This window comes from Rhinoderma darwinii, chromosome 1 (genome assembly GCF_050947455.1).
Source record: "Rhinoderma darwinii isolate aRhiDar2 chromosome 1, aRhiDar2.hap1, whole genome shotgun sequence".
Taxonomy (NCBI): domain Eukaryota; kingdom Metazoa; phylum Chordata; class Amphibia; order Anura; family Rhinodermatidae; genus Rhinoderma; species Rhinoderma darwinii.
Window position 1 is genome coordinate 538326651 of NC_134687.1, and position 25578 is coordinate 538352228.

Below are 25578 nucleotides of genomic sequence, written 5' to 3' on the forward strand. Positions count from 1 at the left end.
TATGTCTTTATGATATTACAGTGAAGGAAATAAGTATTTGATCCCTTGCTGATTTTGTAAGTTTGCCCACTGTCAAAGACATGAACAGTCTAGAATTTTTAGGCTAGGTTAATTTTACCAGTGAGAGATAGATTATATAAAAAATAAAAAAAACCAGAAAATCACATAGTCAAAATTATATATATTTATTTGCATTGTGCACTGAGAAATAAGTATTTGATCCCCTACCAACCATTAAAGGAACAGTGCCATCACAATTTTTTTTTTAATATGTTAAAGATGTTAGTGCTTTTTAAAAAACGTTTATATTTATTTGTGTGTTTGTGTTTTACTTTTTCTTATTTTTACACTTTTTCTTCCCTATGGGGGCTGCCATTTTTTGTTCCATTTCTGTATGTGTCGATTAACGACACATACAGACATGGAATACGGCAGCCACAGTCCCATAGGGACTGCGAACGGGTCCCGTCCCATCCACTTCTGTGTACGCCTTCTGTGTGGGAACTGCGCATGCGCCGCTCCCACACAGTCCAATTTGAAATTGGCGCCGTCCGGCGCCATTTTCCTGTGGACCGGAAGTCGCGGCCGGACAGTAATATTACTACTTCCGGTCGCGGCTTCCGGACTTGTGCACTTGGACCAGCGGCAGCAGACGGAGCGGACGGGCCGGAGGGAGCCGCGGCGGCAGGAGCAGGTAAGAGATTTCAATGTATGTTCGTGTTTGTGTACGTTTACTACTGTATGTAAACCTACTACACTGTGTGTTAGCTCAAAAAATGGCGACACACAGTGTAGGAGGTTAGACCGTTCAAACCCCTCGTTTATCCCGGCACTAGCCAGGATAAAGGAGGGGGGATGCTGAGAGCTCACTAGAGCGAGGGCTTTTTACCCAATTTTGCAATGCTGCAATTTTGGGAATAGCTCCATCTAGTGACCAGCAATGGGAAATATTATAAATTAGAATTAATTTATAATATTTCCTGACTCGTGAAAAAAAAAAAATAAATTAGAACAATGTTTAATCACCTACACACTAAATGTTTAATTAAAAAAAAAAAAACATGTTTTTCTGGCAACACATTCCCTTTAAGAGTTCAGCCTCCTCCAGACCAGCTACACGCTCCAAATCAACTTGGTGCCTGCATTAAAGACAGCTGTCTTAAATGGTCACCTGTATAAAAGACTCCTGTCCACAGACTCAATTAATCAGTCTGACTCTAACCTCTACAACATGGGCAAGACCAAAGAGCTTTCTAAGGATGTCAGGGACAAGATCATAGACCTGCACAAGGCTGGAATGGGCTACATAACCATAAGTAAGACGCTGGGTGAGAAGGAGACAACTGTTGGTGCAATAGTAAGAAAATGGAAGACATACAAAATGACTGTCAATCGACATCGATCTGGGGCTCCATGCAAAATCTCACCTCGTGGGGTATCCTTGATCCTGAGGAAGGTGAGAGCTCAGCCGAAAACTACACGGGGGGAACTTGTTAATGATGTCAAGGCAGCTGGGACCACAGTCACCAAAAAAACCATTGGTAACACATTACGCCGTAATGGATTAAAATCCTGCAGTGCCCGCAAGGTCCCCCTGCTCAAGAAGGCACATGTACAGGCCCGTCTGAAGTTTGCAAATGAACATCTGGATGATTCTGAGAGTGATTGGGAGAAGGTGCTGTGGTCAGATGAGACTAAAATTGAGCTCTTTGGCATTAACTCAACTCGCCGTGTTTGGAGGAAGAGAAATGCTGCCTATGACCCAAAGAACACCGTCCCCACTGTCAAGCATGGAGATGGAAACATTATGTTTTGGGGGTGTTTTTCTGCTAAGGGCACAGGACTACTTCACCGCATCAATGGGAGAATGGATGGAGCCATGTACCGTCAAATCCTGAGTGACAACCTGCTTCCCTCCACCAGGACATTAAAAATGGCTCGTGGCTGGGTCTTCCAGCACGACAATGACCCGAAACATACAGCCAAGGCAACAAAGGAGTGGCTCAAAAAGAAGCACATTAAGGTCATGGAGTGGCCTAGCCAGTCTCCAGACCTTAATCCCATCGAAAACTTATGGAGGGAGCTGAAGATCCGAGTTGCCAAGCGACAGCCTCGAAATCGTAATGATTTACAGATGATCTGCAAAGAGGAGTGGGCCAAAATTCCATCTAACATGTGTGCACACCTCATCATAAACTACAAAAAACATCTTGCCAACATATATCTCATGGGACTATAAAATATGTGGGCTAAGTCACCAGCAAGTGCGGATTTTTGAACTCCCCAGTAACAATAGAAACTCCAATCAATATCAAGTAGAACACAAGAGAAAGAAGGAGTCAGAAACTATTGAAAAATATATAAATTGCCAAAGGCATAGAAAAATACAAATTTTATTGGACAATACAAATAACATGATTAAAAATAGACTACAAATCAGAAGAACTGTATATCTCCAATGGTATAGGAGGGGAACTAGGGTCACAGTAGTAGAACAAATAACAATACAGAGAACAACTTCTATCAGTCGCTTTAGGTAGTTACAATGTAGTTAATACAAAAAGAGCGAAGGTTGTCTCCAGACATATACAGTGTTACTACATATCATCAAAAACGATACTTCTAATAACAGGTAGTGAGAAAGGCACACAGTGGTAAACAGAGAAAATCTCCATATGGTCACACCCCTTGAAAAAGCCATCCACGCGAAACGCGCGTTGGGGTCTCTCCACACCTGGGAGTTACTACATCCGTGGAACTAGATGGGTTAGTACTAGTGCTGGTTTTACTGCAAATTCAATACCTGTAATACTATCTACATATTTATTTATACACTTATTTTCTGCTTGTGTTTAAGACAGGCTCAGTCTAAATACCCTATGTCTATTTAGATAACAGGTGTGACCATATGGAGATTTTCTCTGTTTACCACTGTGTGCCTTTCTCACTACCTGTTATTAGAAGTATCTGTCTATGTCTGGAGACAACCTTCGCTCTTTTTGTATTAACTACATTGTAACTACCTAAAGCGACTGATAGAAGTTGTTCTCTGTATTGTTATTTGTTCTACTACTGTGACCCTAGTTCCCCTCCTATACCATTGGAGATATACAGTTCTTCTGATTTGTAGTCTATTTTTAATCATGTTATTTGTATTGTCCAATAAAATTTGTATTTTTCTATGCCTTTGGCAATTTATATATTTTTCAATAGTTTCTGACTCCTTCTTTCTCTTGTGTTCTACAAAAAACATCTGACTGCTGTGCTTGCCAACAAGGGTTTTGCCACCAAGTATTAAGTCTTGTTTGCCAAAGGGATCAAATACTTATTTCTCTGTGCACAATGCAAATAAATATATATAATTTTGACAATGTGATTCTCTGTTTTTTTTTTTTTTATATATATATATAATCTATCTCTCACTGGTAAAATTAATCTAGCCTAAAAATTCTAGACTGTTCATGTCTTTGACAGTGGGCAAACTTACAAAATCAGCAAGGGATCAAATACTTATTTCCTTCACTGTATAGTTATATTGTGTTGAATTGTGTTCTACTGTGTTGATGTCACAATAGTGGTTGTCTTTATTTTTACTCAGCTCTATCCCAATTATTTTACTCAATGTCCAAATATATCAAAGAGAACTTCTTTACAGACAAGTTTCAATGAAAAGCAATAACCTACTGTACTTCTGTATTATGTAAATATGCAAAACTGTCATTGCTAAACTAGTTATCCATACAGTCTACACAATTATCTGAAGGAAGAAAGGGAGTCAAGGGAAGATAGCATTTAATTTGCATAAGCACTTTATGGCAAGCTTGCAAAAAAAAAAAAGTAACATTTCTGTATAGAAATCCTGGTATGTAAAGCTGAGCTTTGCAAGGAATCTTAAAAGTTGCTGCAGTACATAACTGTATAATAACTGTTTTAAACACAATTAAATAGGTCCCTGTACCATTTAGATTTTTTAATTGGATAGTCGACTTTTCCTTAGAAATTGGGAAGGGTTATCACATACACGACACATGGTAAGTGTCCTGTTTAATAATTATTTTAAGAATTATGCATAGAGATTTCATAACTTTTTTTTGCACCGGAAAACATAAGTTGCTCAAAGGGGCCCTATAACCTGGAAATATATTCACAGAACGCAACAACCTTCAGTCTACTTGCCATTTAAAATTAAAAAAAAAGGTTAAAGTCCAAGAAAAAGTAGTCTCATTCTTCTTAAATGATTCCAATGCTTTAATGAGACTAAAGCAATTCTAGATGATATGTGTTTTTATGCTCTAGTTCAGGTTTGTTTTTGTACCACTTTAATTTAATCACAGCTTTCTTTTATTCCATGATCATACATTGTGGTACTACAGTCAAAAAGATACCAACAAGATTCTGGATTCTCCCTTTCAACTGGTGACCTGAGCTCCGTACTGTTCTCATCACTATGTTCCTCATCAGTTTTTACTTGGACCCCTTTTAACACGTTGTTTGATACTTACAGTAGGATCTTGTAAAAGTTGATCCACTCCCCAACTCTGTCAAAGCATTAGATTAAGCAGTATTTCTGACTACATTATCAATTGTGCGATCTGTTTTTATTTTAGCAACAAATATGGTTAAAGAAAAGTCATATAAATGATTCACACATATTTGATATTACCAGTACATCATGCATTCTTCCTTTCACAATCTGAATAACATAATCAAACACGTCATAAATTTGTCAAATGTTTTATCATCCATAAACTGTATTATTATAAGCAGCATCACTAAACCCATATTCCAAAAGAAATTATCAGCATAAAACAACAATAAATATTTGTCTCATTGTTTACAATTTGTGTTATTGTATTTATTTGATACTGTCTTGTTTTTTCTATTTCCAAATGCAAAAGGAAATTGTTCGTTTTGCTTGATAACAGCATGGCTAACTAAATAATATTTTCAAAACATAATCTGTCAAACAGCCAGTATATTCAGCCCTGTTGTGACAAACCCCCACAGATTATTTGTCAAGTGATTCTGAAAACCAAATATTTGTTTTTATTTAATTTGTATGCAAATCGGCACAAATGGGGAAGCTGAACAGCATCTGAGCTTGATACAGTTGTCATTTTAAATTCTAGTAACACTCATTATTATGCATGCAGATGTTTCTTTTACACCTAACATCTGCCAATATTATCTAAACCCCAGGAAGTGGACAAATCTGTGAAAACTTTTATTCTTTCAGTCTGTTATCTATTTCATGCACACTAATTTTGCACATCTGAGTGCTCCATTCACAGACAGCTTCTTTACAGTTCTGTCTCATGAGCTTTGAACTAGAACGAAACACAAAGAGAGCCAATTTATAAAATGATGACATGTGTCATGTTCAAGGTATGACTAAAGGGACCAAAAATATGTACTGCACGTTACTATTGTGAGCACAGTTATTCAGCTCCTTTGGTATTCTATCATTTGCATTATGCATTATATAATAGGCAGTGTATATATTACAATCATGGCATTCATATGGAAAGGAATGATTATATAAAGTATGTCAATAAGTCAAATAGTAAAGATTAGAAGTGAACAAATGTTGAAAAAAATCATATTTGCTGGGAGCCCTAAATTTTAGGGTTGACCTGTGTTTGTCCTATTGTTTGAAGTTCATAAATTCCATTAAAGCCTAGTTCAAATTGCAAAATCACTTTTGTGCAATTTAATGATCAATAAAATACCTTCCCCCTGACTTCCTGTGAGAATGTTGATCATGTCACGTAATAGACCCAATGAGCCTAAATTATCAAAACTGTCTAACAGAAAAACTGGTCTTGACGTCTAGCAACCAAAGTGCAGATTTCATTTTTCCAGAACAATTTAGGAAATCAAAGTGGAGCTCTTTTTAGTTGCTAAAGACAACAAGGACTTTTTTTTAGACAGTTTTAATAAATTAGGCCCAACCATGATCACCAGTAGTAACAGTTGCACGGATTAAAATATGAATGGTTTTGGTGGCTGCCAGGGACCAAGGCTCCTGGGGGCCCATAGCAACCCAAATTACTTATCTTCTAATCTGCCACAATCAGCCGTTATCCATATGTTCCAACAATTAACTGCTGATAACAATTACCCTCCCCGCTCCCGGGTTCCTCTTTTTCTCTGGCACCACTGCACTGGCTCTTGACACCATCCAGCGACAGGATGTAGTGACACTTCCGGCACCTTGAGCTGAATAGGAGCCCAGGAACAAGGAGGGTAAATATAGGGAGGAATCTGGTGTCTAAATATTATTTCTAGTCTGGTCTGGAAATTTAATTTAGAGGTCTACTCTAAGGTCTGAATATATTTAGGGACCTGCTCTTGGGTTTGAATTTATTTGGGGGTTTGGGGTCTGAATTAAGGGGTGGGGATTAATTTTAGGGTCTGAATTAATTTAGGAATCTTGTCTAGGGTCTGGATTAATTTAGGAGTCTGGTTTGGGCTCTGGATTAATATTAGGGGTCTGATCTCAGTCCGAATTTATTTGTGTTGCTACAGAAGCTGGGGATGGGCTGCAGAAGTAAGAAGCCAAAGATGTATCAGCAGCAAACTCTTCAGTGGACAGGAGAAGTTGTCATAGTGGTTTGGGCTCGATGGAGAAAAACAGGAAAGAGAACAACTCCAATCAGACAAAACACGTCACCTGTGAGTCACCAGATTGAAAGAGGACCTGTCGGGCTCTCTTGACATGTCTGTTTTAGTAAATACCTGTATAGCACATGAGATAACAATTTTTTTTCTTAGAACTCAGTGATATTCCGTTCCTCTCTTATACTTACCAGAAATGAGTCATGCCTGGGCTGCGTGGAGATTTCTTTGTAGCACCACTAATTTACTTAAAATATGAAGCTGTAGCTGCAGTATCAAGCAATACATTGAGTTGCATGCAATCTTGTGGACTATAGCTGTCACTCGACCAAGTAGCGCTATAAAAAGTCTCTGTGTAGCCCTAGCCTTATTGACAATTGGATTTTACCATACCCCTTGTGAAAAGGATGTGTCCCTACACAGTCTGATAAGTCAGCGATGATTTGACACCCTCAGACTGTGTAGGAATTTACCTGTTTGACAAGAATGGAAATAACCAGTTGTACATACAGGCAGAACAAGGGCTTACTGTTTAACCAGAGTTAAACTTGCTAGCACAGAAACATGGTGCGAACTAAAGACAGGGTATTGGTGGGAACCCAAGTTTGAGGAACAGCCCAGGTCCTATCATCTACTTAATCTGCATGTGGGTGTAGCCTCCTTTGTACTTCACTTAGCTACATGCTGTCATTGATATATGTAGAGTATTTATGATGCTTGCATAAAGGCCGTTCCATACCCAGCAGTTGTTGGCTGTATGTTACAGCCGACACTTCAATGTAAAGACCGGGATCAGAGAGAACTCCAATCCTGGCCATTTAACCACTTAGATGTTGTGGTCAATAGCAACTGATGCATCGAGGCCACTAGAAAGAGGGGCCCCGCCATCATTATCGTCCTCTCCGCAACAAGATCGTGGGGTTCCCGATGGTGGTCACAGCAGCCCGGGGGCCTAATGAAGGCCCCCAGGTCTGGCATCTATGTGCTCCTAATAAGGGCTTAATAGGAGCCCGTAAAAATGTAACTACACTGCAATACATAAGTATTGCAATGTATTGTACCAGCGATCAAACAATTGCTTGTTAACCCCTTCCTGCCACGATTCATACTATTATGTCATAGGGTGTGTGTCTACAGTGGCACAAGTTGGGCATAACATATTGGGCACTGAAATGGCATATTTGTGAAAAAAAAATATTTTCACTTTGCACCATCTGCGCATTAACTTTGGTACAATACCTGTGGGGTCAAAATGCTCACTACACCCTTCAATGAATACCTAAAGGGGTGTTGATTCGGAAATAGGGTAATTTCTCGGGAGTTTCAATTGTACTGGTACCTCAGAGGCTCTGCAAACACAACATGGCACCCAAAAAACATTGCAGCAAAATCCGTGCTCTAGAAGCCAAATGACGCTCCTTTGCTTCTGAGCCCTTCTGTGTGCCCAGGCAACACATTACCATTATATGTGGGGTATTTTACATACGCAGAAGCACCTACATAAAAATTTATGGCGAATCTCTGGTGGCACAAGTGGGGCACAATGTATTAGGTACTAAAATGCCATAAACTTTTAATTTTTAATCTGCAACATCGACTGCACAATCAAATTTGAGAAATACCTGTGGGGTCAAAATTCTCACTACTTCCAGATGAATGCCTTTAGAAGTGTAATTTCCTAAATGGGGTCACTTTTTGGGTAGTTTCCACTGTACTGGTACCTCAGGGGCTTTGTAAATGCGACATGGCGTCAGAAAACAATTCAAGCAAAATTTGCACTCCAAAAGCTGAATGGCACATCTTCCTATCTGAACCCTGCATGTACCCAAACAACAGTTTATGACCCCATATGAGGTATTACTGTACTCAAGAGATATTTTAGTGTGCTTTTTCTCCTACAGTCCTGGTTAAAATGAAAAAAAAAAACATTTCCATCTTTGTAGCATAATTCTAATAAATTAGCTGAAACACATGTAGGGTCAAAATGCTCACTACACCCCTAGATGAATTACTTGAGGGGTGTAGTTTCCTAAATGGGGTAACTTTTGGGGGGTTTCCAAAGTACAGGTACCTCAGTGCTTTTGCAAAAAACACATGGCAGAAAAAAACATACCAGGAAAATCCTGCCGTGTGCCCAAACAGCAGTTTATAACCACATATGTTGTATTAAAGTACAGGGTGGGCCATTTATATGGATACACCTAAATAAAATGGGAATGGTTGGTGATATTAACTTCCTGTTTGTGGCACATTAGTATATGGGAGGGGGGAAACTTTTCAAGCTGGGTGTTGACAATGGCGGCCATTTTGAAGTCGGCCATTTTGTATCCAACTTTAGTTTTTTCAATGAGAAGAGGGTCATGTGACACATCAAACTGTCGAGAATTTCACAAGAAAAACAATGGTGTGCTTGGTTATCTACAGAGGGGGCTGTATGGCGCTATCTACAGGGGGACTGTATGGCGCTATCCACAGGGGGACTGCATGGCGTTATCTACAGGGGGGCTGTTTGGCGTTATCTACAGGGGGGCTGTATGGCGCTATCCACAGGGGGTTTATCGGGCTAGGGCGTGGTGCAACATGTAGCACAAATTTTTCCCGTCAAATCTGGCGGAAACTGCGACAGATACTGACGCAGATGAGAACAGAACTTAACTTCTCTGTAGCTACTGGGGGGGGGTGTTTGTTTACTGTAGATACTAATAAAGAGAGTGGCACTGCTGAGCAGCTGCTGTATGCCAGGTCCAGTGACAGCTTACGGTCTCTTATCAAATGAGGTCTGAGAAATTTCTCGATGCAACTCCATCCCCACGGACCAAATAGTAGAGTAATCAATGCTGGGCTGATGGGGAAAGGAAGTACTGCTTCCTCTTTGCCACTTGATTGCTGCTCGATTATATAGAGGCAGTAAACTTCATCCCACTTCTTCCCCTTGGCATCTCTCTGAGTATCAGCGGCCGCTTACACATAAGATTGATCAGACACCCAGTTCACAGATATAGTTAAAAGGGTTTTCCCAAAATGATAAATTATTACCTATCCACAGGATAACCACTGGGACCCCCACCGATCGTGAGAACAAGGGTTCTGAACCCCCAGATGCTACTCACTGCATTAGTCACTCCATTTCACTGACTATGCAGAGGGCCGAAATCTGAGCGTTCTACTAGCCTGTTTCCGTCATTCAATAGACATTGAATGGAGTGTCAGCGCACTAGCTGGGCCACTGCTCCATTTAATGTCCTTCTCACTGCGGTTGAGCAGTGAGGAGGATCTGAGGGTTCAGGACACTCGTTCTAACGCTCGCTGGGGTTCCCAGTGGTGGTGCCCCTAGCAATAAGAAAATGGGTGATAATTTAAAAAAACTGTGGGTGGCAGACAACCAGCCCACTGTACACCAGCCCATCTGGCATTTGCCAGAACTGCTAGATGGCCAGTCCGGCCCTGGTCCTTCCTCTTCCTCAAGACACTTGATAGTATAGCTACTGTCTGTTTGACCAACATTCATTGACTCTTGATCAGAGGCATAACTTGTAGCTTCAAGGCGCCAATGCAAAGTCTGTAAAAGCACTCCTTACCTACCATGTACCACCTAATACTGCTGTCTTCTTTCGTGGCAGTGTGGCCTCTTTACAGCAACTGCTACTGCTGCACCCCTGTGCATGATATGCCATTGACCTTTTGCCTCTGAAGGGGTATCAGCGATTCTGTATTCCAATCCCAGAAATCGCAGGTGATGACTGTTCCCACTAGGTACTGTAAGAGGGCATTGCCCGTTACAAATTACTATAGTAATAACTTGGTGAATCTATGCGTGTGTATTGTAAGCGTGTCAGTTTGTTTTCCTTAGGCTATGTTCACACGGGGTATTTTGCCGAGTTTTTTGACGCGGAAACCGCGTCGCAAAACTCGGCAGAAACGGCCCAAGAACGCCTCCCATTGATTTCAATGGGAGGAGTCGGCGTCTTTTTCCCGCGAGCAGTAAAACTGCCTCGCGGGAAAAAGAAGCGACATGCCCTATCTTCGGGCGCTTCCGCCTCTGACCTCCCATTGACTTCAATGGGAGGCAGGAGAAAGCGTATTTCTCGCTGTTTTATGCCCGCGGCGCTCAATGGCCGCGGGCGAAAAACGGCGCGATAATTGCCGCGAAAATCGGCGTGCAGGGAGAGGAATATCTGCCTCAAAGTTCCAAACGGAATTTTGAGGCAGATATTCCTCCCCCAAAATACTCCGTGTGAACATAGCCTTAGATTGCTTAAAACAAAAGCCTGCTGTACAACTTTTGTTCACACTGATGAAAGAGGGCCTGTATATGTCAGCATTTAATGTGCTGTAATTTCTGTCCTAACCTAACACACGGTAGACAAGAAGAAAATCTGTAAAATTTAAATTATGCCATATGGAAAACATTAACTAAAATCATTGCTTAAACCTGAATGCATTTAACTTTTCACAGATTGAATTTTTAATATAAAATGTTAGTATCCCTGATTGTTCCTCAGAAATGTCATTTTAAGATCGGTTTTATATAATGAAAAAAAGTTCAAATGTCACTAGGAAAGTGGTGTGAGAAGAATTAATGAGGAATCAAGTCAATGGGAATAGCTAATACAGTTCCCTGTAATATAGTGCTAAATGATAATTTTAACAATAAATTAATAAAATAAAATAGAAATCTGTATAATTTACCGGAGAGTTTCCAGCAGCTTCACTGAAAAGATATTGGAATAGTTAATTGTGCTTCATTTATGCCTATCAATATGCAGAGTCCTTATAAATTTGGATTTAGATGAGAAATATATATATAAAGGAGCCTTTTCTCTAGTTAAATCATATCTCTTATCTATGTTGTATGCAATGCCTTTTTGAGGTTTGATATGTCTAAACTTTTGAAGGGATGTGTCATTTCCGGGTTACACGGATCGATCGCATACAATTGAATGCCAAGAGGACTTTGTTTACTAACAAACGGTATCCTAGTTACCATAACGAGACGTCATATCCGGTCCGGACTGATCCGACGCATGCGCAGTGAAGCCGGACAGACACTGACTATGAATGACAAGTGGTATACGTCTTACAACAAAACCAGTGCTCTGATTGGTTAAGTGGTCGTGCAGTCTCCGAATCTCACCCAGCTGGTGAATATTGCGATTTGAGGAATGTTGTATTTTCTTGCATCAGAAATGTTTGTTTTATGTTGTTTTTAACATCATTGTATTGTTTCCACTATTTGTATCGATTTATGTCACTTCGATACTCTTTCTTTATTGTATCACGTTATTTTGAGATGTATTTATCTACCTCATTATTCTAATGAGATTGATGACACTGATTGTATACACACTATTTAAAGCACTGAACTTGTATGTATCACTATGCTTGAGAAAGGTCCCAAGGTGGGACGGAAACGTTGCATTGCCATGTTGGCATAATAAATTTCACCACTTTTTCACCTTGATCATTGGAGTGCTGCTGAATTTTCTTTTTGGATATACACATGGTCTTTGGATCGGGACTATCAGCTTGCACCCTTCATTACTGGTATTTATACACTGAATTTGAGTGCTGCAGTTTTTTCTACTGGTGTATATTGGATCCTATCAGCTGGCACCTATTACTGGTATTTACCAAACTGTTTTTATGATGGAACGAAATGATGTTAATTATGAAATATCGTCTGCCAACACTGCTGTTGTTTTTACGGAGGAGGATATCGCCAGGATTCTGAACGGAGCAGAAGGTGACGTTGCCTTTTTGAGTACACCTTCATTACCAGATGTTAAGCGGAATTTGGAGTTTGAGTCCAAAAAATTGATCAATGTAGATTTACATCTATTAACACTTGGTCAATATTATAAGAATAAAATGGTTCCACGTGGGATGCGCCCACAGATGAAACCTACTATGCATGTACAACATGAAGAATTTAGATCTAAATATGAGCAACTATCGAATAATTACGCTCTTGACACGATATTGTTAAACATGGATTTTTTACATCGAGACCAAATCAATTTAAAGAATAAAGTTCAAGAATTGAGTGATACATTACGAACTCTTATGCCTATTGAGGAATTTGGATTGCATATGGAAAAATTACAGGTCACTCTTTCTAAAACACGAGCTGAAACAGAGGAGGTCAAAAAACGCAAATGGTACAGAGATCAACTTGATTATAAAACAGGTCAAATATTTACATGGGACCGCACTTATGATCGAGTGATGGATCCATCAAGGAGGGAACAAAGGGGACGTGGTCTTAAGAATTATTTCAGTGGTGAAAATCGTTATCAGGAACATCGACAAAGGGAAAATGGCCTATACCGACATGAGAATCAGGCTAATGATTTTTTAGGAGGAACAAGTATGGAACACAGAAGTCAAAACCCACCAGGAGGGCAGGACGTAAAAGAAATCGAGGAAGGAAGAACCCGCTTACAAAGACAACAGCGCCAAGTGAATCAGAGGACTGTGTACAACAACCAAAAAAGGAATGTAGTGAGACCGTGGTAAATATCTCTTCCCACACATTGTCTGATGCGCAATTACAATTGCTAGCTAGGGGCTTGTCTTTTTGTCCGAGTCAACGTCTAGATTGGTTTCAACTAGAACTTGATTTATATAATTTTATTAGATCAATTAAACTGAAGGTGTGGTTTGATTCTAAGCCCCACGATAATGTAGTAGAGACTGAATTTAAACCTATTTGTCTTAAAGATTTTGGTTTATTTAATAAAAGTGGCTTTCAGCCGCCTGTGATATCTAATTCTATTGAAACATATGTGGAGTTAGTCAAGAGAGATCTGTCTAAATTACGTGTACAGAATAATGATTGTCTTAATCACCCTAATGTCACTACTGCAGAAATGACGGCTATGCATGAATTGATCCATAACCACGACCTCACCATCAAACCCGCTGACAAAGGGGGTGCGGTCGTGGTTATGGATACTGCAACATATATGTCAGAAGCTCATAGACAATTGAGTGATACAAATATTTACAAATTATTACGAACTGACCCTAGGTGTGATATTGAGAAAAAGATTAGTAATTTTTTAACATCAGCAGTTAATGAGGGTATTATCGATTCTGCGTTATACACCTTCTTGCTTATTGAACATCCAAACACTCCTTGTCTTTATTTACTTCCCAAGATTCATAAGGGACTAGTGAATCCGCCAGGTCGTCCGATTGTATCTGGCAGGGGTTCCCTTCTTAACAATATCTCAATTTTTGTAGATAAGGCATTGAGACAATTTGCAACGGGCACTAGATCCTACATTAGGGACACTACAGATTTCCTTCAGAAATTAAAACAGACAAAACCTCCAGCAGGAGCCCTGCTGGTGTCATTTGATGTCGTCTCCCTCTATACCTCTATAGGACATGATAGAGGTATGGAGGCAGTGAGACGGAGACTAGTGGATTCTGACTATGATATCCCGTGTAGGGAATTCATCATGTCTCTCCTAGAACTTATTTTGACTAATAACTACTTCATGTTCAACGATAAATTTTACATTCAATTAAAGGGGACGGCGATGGGGTCCAATATGGCCCCCACCTACGCTAATATTTTTATGGACATGATGGAGGAGGCATGCGTCTATGTGTCCCACCACTTCACCCATGTACTGGGGTGGTGGAGATACATAGACGATGTCTTCCTCATCTGGACGGATACTGTAGCAAACTTGGAGTCTTTTCATCAGTTCCTGAATCAGATTGATCAAAATATCCAATTTACTATGACCTATTCTTATGAAATGGTACAGTTTTTGGATGTTAATGTAATATTGAGGGACAATGTCCTAACTACTAGTCTTTATACGAAAGATACAGATCGTAACACCCTTTTACAGTTTGAGAGCTGTCACCCTAAGAACATGATCCGGTCCCTGCCATTGAGTCAGATGATGAGAGCGAAACGGATTGTGGATGATCCGAATGATTTAGATACGTCCTTAGACCTCATGATCTCTAATTTTGCACAAAGGGGATACCCTAAACATTTATTATATACTCATAAAATGAAGATCAAGAGTATTCCGAGGGAATCATTGACTGAACCGTGTAAACACATTAAAAGCAAAAGATTACCATTTATATCTACATATAATGTGTTGAGTGGCAATATATCCAGCATTTTGAATAGACATTGGCCTATTATTAAAAATAGCTATAACCATATTTGTGAACTAAACAACCCGCCTTTAATGTCTTACCGTAGATCTAAGAATCTACGTGATAATCTTGTTAGAACCAGAGTTGGGGAACAACAGTTAAAAGGGACACAAGCGTTATTAAAATCTTTAAGACCAGGAAATTTCCCATGCCATAGATGCATCAATTGCAATCTTATGCATAGGGGTAACACTTTTGATCATCCTGTGACACATAAGTTATTTAAGATTAAACACCATGTAACTTGTTATACAGACTGGGTTATTTATGTACTTTGGTGCCCCTGCCATTTATTGTATGTAGGGGAAACTACATGTGATTTTAAAACAAGGTTGAATAACCATCGGTATTCAATAAGAAAAAAGAAATGTGATTTACCTGTTGCAAAACATTTTACTGATTATGGTCATACTGAAAAGGATCTGAAATTTATGATCCTTGACCATATTCCTGTATCTTATAAGGGTGGTGACCGACATAGGGCACTACATAAATGTGAACTTCAATGGATCTTCCAATTGAATACCTTGCGACCTAATGGTCTTAACGTTGAATTTAATGTAGCAAAAGTTGCTTCCTGAGACCGTTACCTTCTGTTGTGTCTTGACTTCTGGTATTGTTCTCCTCTTTAAAAAGAATTTATGTGATACATAAAAAAAATTTTTTTCATGTTTTTAATTATAATTCTTCTATTATAGATAAACATGGGACTGCAGGACCACTTCAGATCAACTTTATTGATATTATGATAACCAATATTAGCTATATCTGTGATGAAAGGTACTTGAAATGTTCTTTTGCTCAATGTGTCTGTTTCTCAGCAAATTTGACATTGTATTAGTTTCTTCCTTTTCCATGGCTGGGTGATATTTACGGCACATCCTTTTTCTCTTTTTTATTTTTATTATTTTAATATAGTGAGTCCGTTACACGTGTTTAAGGTGATATGGTTGGGACCGCGTACACGATGTTGTGTGCGTTTCTTTCCACGAACCTGAATGACGGTGATCGCCGCCCACGGAATGTGATCGGGATCCCGTCTTCCCCGTGTGGACTCTTCTGGTTTATTTATATTATATATTCTTATGAATGAGTTTCTGTTACTCTAATCAGGATGTGCGTTAAATTGCCTATTTCTATGCAAGTATAACATTTGGGTATATTTACCCTATTGGTGCTGTGAAAGGACAGGATGAGCAAAAGGAGCCTTTTCTCTAGTTAAATCATATCTCTTATCTATGTTGTATGCAATGCCTTTTTGAGGTTTGATATGTCTAAACTTTTGAAGGGATGTGTCATTTCCGGGTTACACGGATCGATCGCATACAATTGAATGCCAAGAGGACTTTGTTTACTAACAAACGGTATCCTAGTTACCATAACGAGACGTCATATCCGGTCCGGACTGATCCGACGCATGCGCAGTGAAGCCGGACAGACACTGACTATGAATGACAAGTGGTATACGTCTTACAACAAAACCAGTGCTCTGATTGGTTAAGTGGTCGTGCAGTCTCCGAATCTCACCCAGCTGGTGAATATTGCGATTTGAGGAATGTTGTATTTTCTTGCATCAGAAATGTTTGTTTTATGTTGTTTTTAACATCATTGTATTGTTTCCACTATTTGTATCGATTTATGTCACTTCGATACTCTTTCTTTATTGTATCACGTTATTTTGAGATGTATTTATCTACCTCATTATTCTAATGAGATTGATGACACTGATTGTATACACACTATTTAAAGCACTGAACTTGTATGTATCACTATGCTTGAGAAAGGTCCCAAGGTGGGACGGAAACGTTGCATTGCCATGTTGGCATAATAAATTTCACCACTTTTTCACCTTGATCATTGGAGTGCTGCTGAATTTTCTTTTTGGATATATATACACGTATGTATATATATATATATATATATATATATATACATATATATTTGTATATATATATCTATATATATATATATATCTATATATATATCTATATATATATATATATATATATAGATATACACACATATTGTAGCAGTGCAGCTATTAAGCTCATTAGCTGCCCTCTGAGGAGGCTTCTGTCACGTCTATGGCCACGGCCCGTCGTTCTGACTTAACCCTCGACGGCCATGGACATGTGTCTTCTCTGCAGCATCGTCCCCCAGTGAGGCGCCGGCACTCACTTCCTGGTATCGAAACTATCTGCCGGAGGGCGCGCGCCCGTGCCTGCATGGTCTTAACGGGCCAGTGCGCGCATAATTGCAGGAAGTCTGCAATCAGGCCCAGAATGCTACTGGACTATAAAAGGGGCTCTGCTCTCTTGTTCTTTGCCTGAGCATTGTTCGTAACCCTAAGTTTGTCTTGCTTTGCTGCATTCCACGCCTGTTCTGATACACCACGCCTGACGTCTACCTGCCACCTGGTGCCAGCCAAGCCCGCCTTGCTACTGTCCGAATTGCCACAGGTACCCTCTCTGGACTATAAACTCTGTACTATACCTGTTTGGTTTGCTGCCGTCCCGCTACGTGGTACGGCCCAGTGGGTCCACACCCCACATCGTGACCGCTTCTTAACAAAGGTTTGAGCTACTCACACAGTGCTCCCAGCCTATGGAAGATAGGCATTAATTAACAGCATGTGGATGACAAGAGTTACAGTAAGAAAAAAGGTTTATATTCACCCCTTCAGGACACAGCCAGGACACAGCCTGTTTTGGCCTTGTGTACGCAGATGATTTTTTCAAATCTGACATGTGTCGCTTTATGTGGTAATAACTTCGGAATGTTTTTACCTATCCAAGCAATTCTGAGATTGATTTCTCATGAGATATTGTACTTTATGTTAGTGAAAAAATTTGGTTGATAAATGAAATATGAATTTGTGAAAAACTTAAAATTTTAACGAAAATTTGCAAAAATTAGCATTTTTCTAAATTTAAATATATTTACTTGTAAAACGGATAGTAATACCACACACAATAGTTACTAGTTAACATTTCCCAAATGTATACTTTATGTTTGCATCATTTTCTTCACGTCCTTTTATTTTTCTAGGACGTTACACAGCTTAGAACTTTAGCAGCAATTTCTCATATTTTCAAGGACCAGTTAAGTTCTGAAGTGGCTTTGAGGTCCTTATATATTAGAAAGTCCCCATAAATCCCCCCATTTTGAAAACTGCACCCCTCAAAGTATTCAAAACCGCATTCAGAAAGTATTTTAACCCTTTAGGCGTTTCACAGGAATTAAGGCAAAGTAGAGGTGAAATTTACTAATTTAATTTTTATTGCTGAAAATCATTGGAAATAAAAAAAATTCTGTAACACAGAAGATTTTACCAGAGAAACGCAACTCAATACTTATTGCCCAGATTCTGCAGTTTTTAGAAATATCTGACATCTGGCACTAGTGTAATAATGGACTGAAGCACAGGCTTCAGATGCAAAGGAGCACCTAGAGGATTTTGGGGCCTCCTTTTTTTAGGAATATATTTTAGGCACCATGTCAGGTTTGAAGAGGTCTTGTGGTGCCTAAAGAGTCGAACGTGACCCCATTTTGGAAACTACACCACTCAAGGCGTTTTTCTAGGGGTATAGTTAGCATTTTGACTCCACAGTTTTTTTGCAGAATTTAGTGGAATTAATCTGTGAAGATGAAAATCACCTTTTTTTCTGCGAAAACATAGAATTTTGTCGTTTTTACAAGAATTAAAGGAGAAAAAGCACCCCAACATTTGTAAAGCAATTTCTCCCGATTACGGCAATACCCCATATGTGGTCATAAACTGATGTTTGGACTCACAACAGTGGTCAGAGGGGAACGAGCGCCTTTTGGAATTTGGAGCGCAGATTTTGCTGGATTGGTTTTCAGTGCCATGTCGGGTTTGCAACGCCCTGGAGGGACCAAAACAGTGGAAACCTCCAAAAAGTGACCCTATTTTGGAAACTACACCCCTCAAGGAATTTTTCTAGGGGTATATTGAGCATTTTGACCCCACAGGTTTTTTGTAGAATTTTGTGGAATTAGGCTGTGAAAATTAATATCAACATTTTTGTCTAATAAAATGTTGAATTTTTAAATTTTCACAAGGGATAAAGGACAAAAAGCACCCCAAAATTTATAAAGCAATTTCTCCCATGTACAGCAATACCCCACATGTGGTCATAAATGTTTTTTTATTAGAAATTACTTAACCCTTCCAGGACTGATCCTTTTTTGCTTTTTCAATTTCATTTTTCACTCCCCGCTTTCCAAGAGCCATAACTTTTTTATTTTTCCATTAATAGAACCGTGTGAGGGCTTATTTTTTGCGGAAAGAGTTGTAACACCATTTAAAGTACCATAACATGTACTGGGAAACTAAAAGAAAATAATTTGCGGGCTGAAATTGGAAAAACCTGTGATTCCTTCATTGTTTTTGGGGCTTTGATTTTACGTCTTTCACCGTGCGGTAAAAATGACAACTTTAGTTTTATTCTGCGTCTCAATATGATTACGGTGATTCCAAATTTATATAGGTTTTTTTTTTATATTTGACTACTTTTACAAAGAAAAGACTATTTGTTAAAAAAAAAAATTGTTTTGTATCATCACATTCTGAAAGCCATTACTTTTTTATTTTTTGGTTGATTGGGCTTGTTTTTAGCAGGACGAGCTGTAGCTTTTATTGGTACCATTTTTTGGTACATACAACTTCTGATCACTTTTTATTACTTTTTTTTTTAGAGCTAAGGTGACAAACAAACAGCGTTTTTGGCGTTTTAAATTCTTTATTTTTTACGGCTTTCACCGTGCGCAATAAATTATGTTTTACTTTATTCTTCAGGTCGGTATGATTATGGCGATACCAAATGTATATAGTTTTTTTTTAATGTTTTGCAGCGTTTGCACAATAAAATTACGTTTCTATAAAATAATTTATTTTCTGAGTCACCATATTCTGAGAGCCGTAACTTTTTTATTTTTTAGTCAAAAAAGCTGTGGGAGGTCTTGTTTTTTGCGGGACGGGTTGTAGTTTTTATTGGTACTATTTTGTGGTAAATATGACTTTTTGATCACTTTTTATTCTATATCTTGGGAGGGGTGGAGACCAAAAAATAGTGATGCTGGCAGAGTTTTTCGTTTATTTTGTTTGCGGCGTTCACCGTGCGGGAAACATAACATCATAGTTTCATAGTTTGGGTTGTTACGAACGCGATGATACCAAATATGTGTACTTTTTTCTTTAACATTTTCATTTTTTTCCTATAATAAATGACTTCTAGGAAGAAAAAAACGTTTATTTTTACACTTTTCTAAAACATTTTTATTAACTTTTTTTTTTTTACTTTTTACACTGTATTTTCTTACCTGCAGCTCTGATCGCTGCTAGGTTACATTACTCTACTTACGTAGTGTAATGTATTCCAACTGTCAGTGTGACATCACAGTCAATCTAACAGTAAGGCCTTATTTACACAAACGTGTTTCACGTCCGTGATACGGGCGTGAAAATCACGCGCGTCACACGGACCTATGTAAGGCAATGGGGACATCCAGACATTCCGTGTTTTTCACGCAGCGTGTGTCCGCTGAGTGAAACTCACGACAGGTCCGATACTTGAGCGTTTTTTGCGCATCACGCACCCATTGAAGTCAAAATCACGCGCAGCACACAGACGCACTGCCGTGTGCTGTGCGTGATTCGCGCAACAGTAGATCAAGAAATGGAGGGAAAAATGAAACCACCTCCTTCATTTCTTTTTCTAAACCACAAAACCGCGTGCCATAAGGATGGCATCATGGATCACGCAGCCACGCACCAAACACTTATGACACACGGAACTGCAATGCGAAAAAACCCTGCGTTTTTTGTGCGTGCAAAACGCACACGTTCATGTGAATTTCGCCTAACTCTACGAGGACCAGCCGGAGGCTAGTCCTCATAGGCTTCCATACATGGCAGACCCGGATGCCGTTGCCTGGCCTCCGGATGCTTTCACAAGCATCGGCAGGGCCGGCCTTAGAATAGATGGCACTCCGTGCTAAATGATCTTTCGGCGCCCCACCCCCATCATTAAAAAAAATGCCCCATAAAAAAATTATAATGCCCCTTTAGTGCCCCCATACAGTATAATAATAATATTTAATAATATAATATATGACAACCCCTTCAAAGACACAGTATTTTGTCCTCTAATTGTGCCCACAGTATTATGCCACCTGTAGTACCCCTACACAGTATAATGTCCGCTTAGTGGCCCCCAAATAGTATAGTGCCCCCCTGTAGATTTTGCCATATAGCCTCCCTGTAGACTGTGCCATAATCCCCCACCTCCTCCTTGTAGATCGTGCCATACAGCCCCCCCACACCTCCCCCTTGTAGACAGTGCCCCCAAACAAAAACAAAAATTGTACTCACCTAGGCCCCCGTTCCCATGATGAACTGAGTTGCTCCACGACGGGATCCTTGCGTAGGCCGGCGTGATCCTGTAGCCTAGTACAGAGTTTCCCAACTTTTCCAGACTCGAGGCAGCACTGGAAAAATTAAATTTCCTCAGGGCCCCTACCAAAAATTGCTTCCTAAAAGACAGCAAATGTCTAAAAAAAAAAAAAAAGCACTACACACGTTTTTTGTAAGGCAAAAAAATCTGCCTGAAAATTCCTTCAGGAATTGACAGTGTTGTTTGACCTTTTTTTGTGTTTTTTCTAAAGCCATTGAAGCGAATACAAAAGACGCAGGCAAAAAACCTCCAAACTGAGGTATTTTCTGCCTCCTATTAATTTAAATTGGAGGTCAGAGGCGGAAACCACTTGAAGACCATCAGCCCCCCACTCACAGTAAAATGACCATCAGCCTGCCACTCACAGTAAAATAACCATCAGCCCCACATCAGCCCCACACTCACAGTAAAATGACCATCAGCCCACTACTCACAGATTCCCCCTGTAGGTAGCGCCACACAGCCCCTTGCAGATAGCGCCACACAGCCCCCATGTAGGTAGCGCCACACAGCCCCCTTGTAGGTAGCGCCACACAGCCACCTTGTAGGTTGCGCCAGACAGGCCCCTTGTAGGTAGCGCCACACAGCCCCCTTGTAGGTAGCACCACACAGCCCCTTGTAGGTAGCGCCACACAGCCCTCTTGTAGATAGCGCCAAACAGCCCCCTTGTAGATAGTGCCATACAGCCCTCTTATAGATAGCACCACACAGCCCCCTGTAGAGAGCACCACACAGCCCCCTGGTAGGGAGTGCCACACAGCCCCCTAATTGGTAGTGCCACACAGCCCGAAGGTAGGTAGTGCCACACAGCCCCCTTGTAGGTAGTGCCACACAGCCCACAGCCACCTGGTTGGTAGTGCCACACAGCCCAAAGCCCCCTGATTGTTAGTTCTACACAGCCCACAGCCCCTTGTTGGTAGTGGCACCCAGCCCCCTTGTAGGTAGAGCCACACAGCCCACAGCCCCCTTGTAGATAGCGCAACTGTAGCTCCCTGAAGGAGTGGAATCCCTGTGTGGCCAAGGATATATGGACAGTGACATCAGGGGAAACTCCTGAAGCAGAATCCCCATACACAGCGTTGCCGATGCTGTAACCGGGGATTCCACTGTCATCTGTGTCCATTTATGGACAATGACGTCATTGGCTTCTCCTGGAGTGGAATCCCCGGCCACAGGGTCTGCAATGCTGTGGACGGGGATTCCGCTGCAGGAGTTTCCCCTGATGTCACTGTCCATATTTGGGATATGAGATACCTCCCTGCTCTGCTATAGTGCTGTCGCTACCGCTGTAGCAGCCGCAGCGGCTGCTAGCGGTGCCACCACCCTCATGCCCAGTGTCGCCGCAAGCAGACACTATGGCTGCTACAGCGGTAGCGACGGCCACTAAGTGAAGAAGCGCCCAAGGCGAAAAGTCGCCGGGCCCGGGCACTTCTGAAACAAGCAGGGGAAGGGAGCCAGTGCAGCGCCCCCTTCCACCTGCTGGAGTGATGCACCATGTGTGAATGCAAAGGTCGCACATCCCTAAGGCTGGCCCTGAGCATCAGCAACACCCACAATTGCATGGGGGCTGCCGATGTGCTACAAACCCCCTAAATGCGGCGATCGCAATAGATCGCCACATTTAAGGTGTTAATTGCCAAAATCAGCGGCGATGAGCCGCTGATCGGCAACAGCTGACCTCCCGGTTCCTGATGCACACCTTGTCGCCGACAGTGTGCATCGGAAACTACACAGTGACTTACTGTCACTCTGACAGGAAGCCTATCAGGACCAGCCGGAGGATGGGCTTCCGTCCATGGCAGACACAGAGGCCATTGTTTGGCTTCAATTTTGCCATGCTAACTATCAGCAAACCCCGTGATTTTCAGACCAGGGTCTGCCAATATGCTAGAAATTCCTAAAATGCGGCGATCTCAACCGATCGCCGCATTTAAGGGGTTTATTAACCAAAATCAATGGAAAGGACCGCTGACCTCCCGGTTCCTGGTGAACACTGTCGCCGACAGTATGCACTGGAAACAACTCAGTAACTATACGTCCTCGTGCGGGAAGTAACCTCCCGCGACGACGTATAGTTACTGACTCGTGCAGGTAGGGTTAAGGTGCTGGGAGTTAGGACTTTCACCCAGGGGGTATGATCACATGTTGTTTTTTTAGGCGTAATTCTGAGCGTAAACGCCTTGAAATCTGCCTGGAAAAACACTAGCAAAACGCCCACAAACAGCTTCCCATTGAATTCAATGGGAAATACACTGTGCTGTTCACATGAGGTGTATTTTTATACTGCTTAATTCAAAAAACGCCTTGTAAAAAGAAGCCTCGTAAAAAGAAGTAGCATGTCACTTCTTGAAGCATTTTTGGTGCTGAATTTCCATTGACACTATGAAAAACGCCTCAAAAAAAGCCTCGAATTAAAAAAAGTGTAATTTTCAGCTTCAAAACACGTCTTGAAATTAGAGGTTGTTTTTTTTATTGAACGTGTGAACATACCCTAAAGGCTAGGAACTGTGTTATAAAACTGCTTTGCCGATAATAAAGCTAGTAGCAGTCAGTTGTAAACAGGGCCGGCCTTAGGGGTGTGTGACCTGTGCCAGTTCACACGGCGCATCACTCCAGCAGGTGGAAGGGGGCTCTGCGCTGGCTCCCTTCTCCTGGTTGTTTCAGAGCACCCGGGCCCGGCGACTCCGCCCGGGTGCTTCTTTATTCAGTGGCGTCACTACCTCTGGAGCAGCCATAGCGGCTGCTAGCCGTAAAACTGGGCATGAGGGCACCTGTGCTGCCCATCGGAACAGTCCCATGGCCGGCGGTGCTATCTACAGGAGGAATCTGAGTGCTAGGCTGGCGGTCATTTTACTGTGAGTGGTGGGCTGAAGGAATTTTGAGGCAGATTTTTTTGCCTTGTGTGAACATACCCTACGAGTGTACTGCTTGTTTTTAGCTGTTTTCCGTCTTTCTCAAAACATTATTTGGTAGGGTTGTCCTAAGGAATTTTTATTTTTCCAATGGTGCCTCGAGTCCGAAAAGGTTGGGACACTCTGTACCAGGGTACAGGATCACGCCACCCTACGCAGGGATCCCGTCGGGGAGCAGCTCAGTTCGTCATGGGAATGGGGCCTAGGTGAATACAAGATTTTTTTTGGGGGGGCACTGTCTACAAGGGGGAGGTGGGGTGCTGTATAGCACAATCTACAAGGAGGAGGTGGGGGATTATGACACTGTCTACAGGGAGGCTGTATGGTACAATCTAAAGGGGAGCACTATCTACAAGGGGGGGCTGTGTGTGGCAGCCAGAGGAGGGGGGCATTAAACTATGTGGAGGCCACTAAGCGGACATTATACTGTGTAGGAGTACTACAGGGGGCAATATACTGTGTGTGGCACTTAGGGGGCATAATACTGTGTGGGCACAATTAGAGGACAAAATACTGTGTCCTTAAAGGCGTTATAATATATTATTAAATATTATTATTACACTGTATGGGGGGCACTAAAAGGGCATTATGCTGTGTAGGGGCACTATATAGGGCATTATACTGTAGGGTCATTATACTTTTTTATGGGGCATTGTTTTTTTATGATGGGGTGGGGCGCCGAAAGATAATTTCACATGGGGCGCTGTTACGTTGGGTTCGTGGACCCACTTGGCCGTACCGCCTTGGTGGTATGGCAGCTGGCCAACAGGGCACAGGTTAAAGTCTATAGTTTGTATATGGCACCTGTGGCAGTCATTCAGACTTACCCTCTGACGGCCCCGGCCTTGGACATCTGTCTTCTCGGCGTCCGCTCCCTCCAGGGAGACGCCGGCACTCACTTCTGGGTCCTTGGACTGTTTCCCACAGGGCGCGTGCACCAGAGCGTGCACAGCCTTAAAGGGCCAGTACACATCCAGCTGTCACCAACCAATAATTAGCCCAAATGGCTGCTGGACTATAAAAAGGGGCCCTGCCCACTTGTTCCTCGCCTGAGCGTTGTTGTATACCTAAGTTTGTCTTGCAAATGGTCTCCCAGTGTTTCCTAGTTCCCAGTGTTACCCGTTCCTGCTGCCTGTACCCTGTATCCCGTACTATCGTATCTGCTGAGAAAGTCAAGTCGTGTCTTCCACTGCATCCACGGTGCCACCTGCTGTGAAAGTCAAGTCGTGTCTTACGTTGCATCTACGGTGCCACCTGCTGTGAAAGTCAAGTCGTGTCTTCCGTTGCATCTACGGTGCCACCTGCTGTGAAAGTCAAGTCGTGCTCCCGCTACTGTCTACATTGTCTCAGGTACCCGTTCTGAACTATAGACATTGTTTTGT

At 41.4% G+C, this 25578-nt stretch overlaps 1 long non-coding RNA gene across 2 annotated transcripts in view; it reads left to right on the forward strand.

Annotated features, from left to right (window-relative positions):
- Positions 1–25578, forward strand: part of LOC142745210 (uncharacterized) — a 133254-nt gene that overhangs the window by 92810 nt on the left and 14866 nt on the right. Inside the window, exon 4 of one of the 2 annotated variants that reach the window (XR_012881679.1) lies at positions 6529–6675. This is a non-coding gene — a long non-coding RNA (uncharacterized LOC142745210). Of the gene's footprint in view, positions 1–4373; positions 4444–6528; positions 6676–25578 lie in introns of those variants that run through there. The other variant, XR_012881680.1, reaches the window with a different exon arrangement.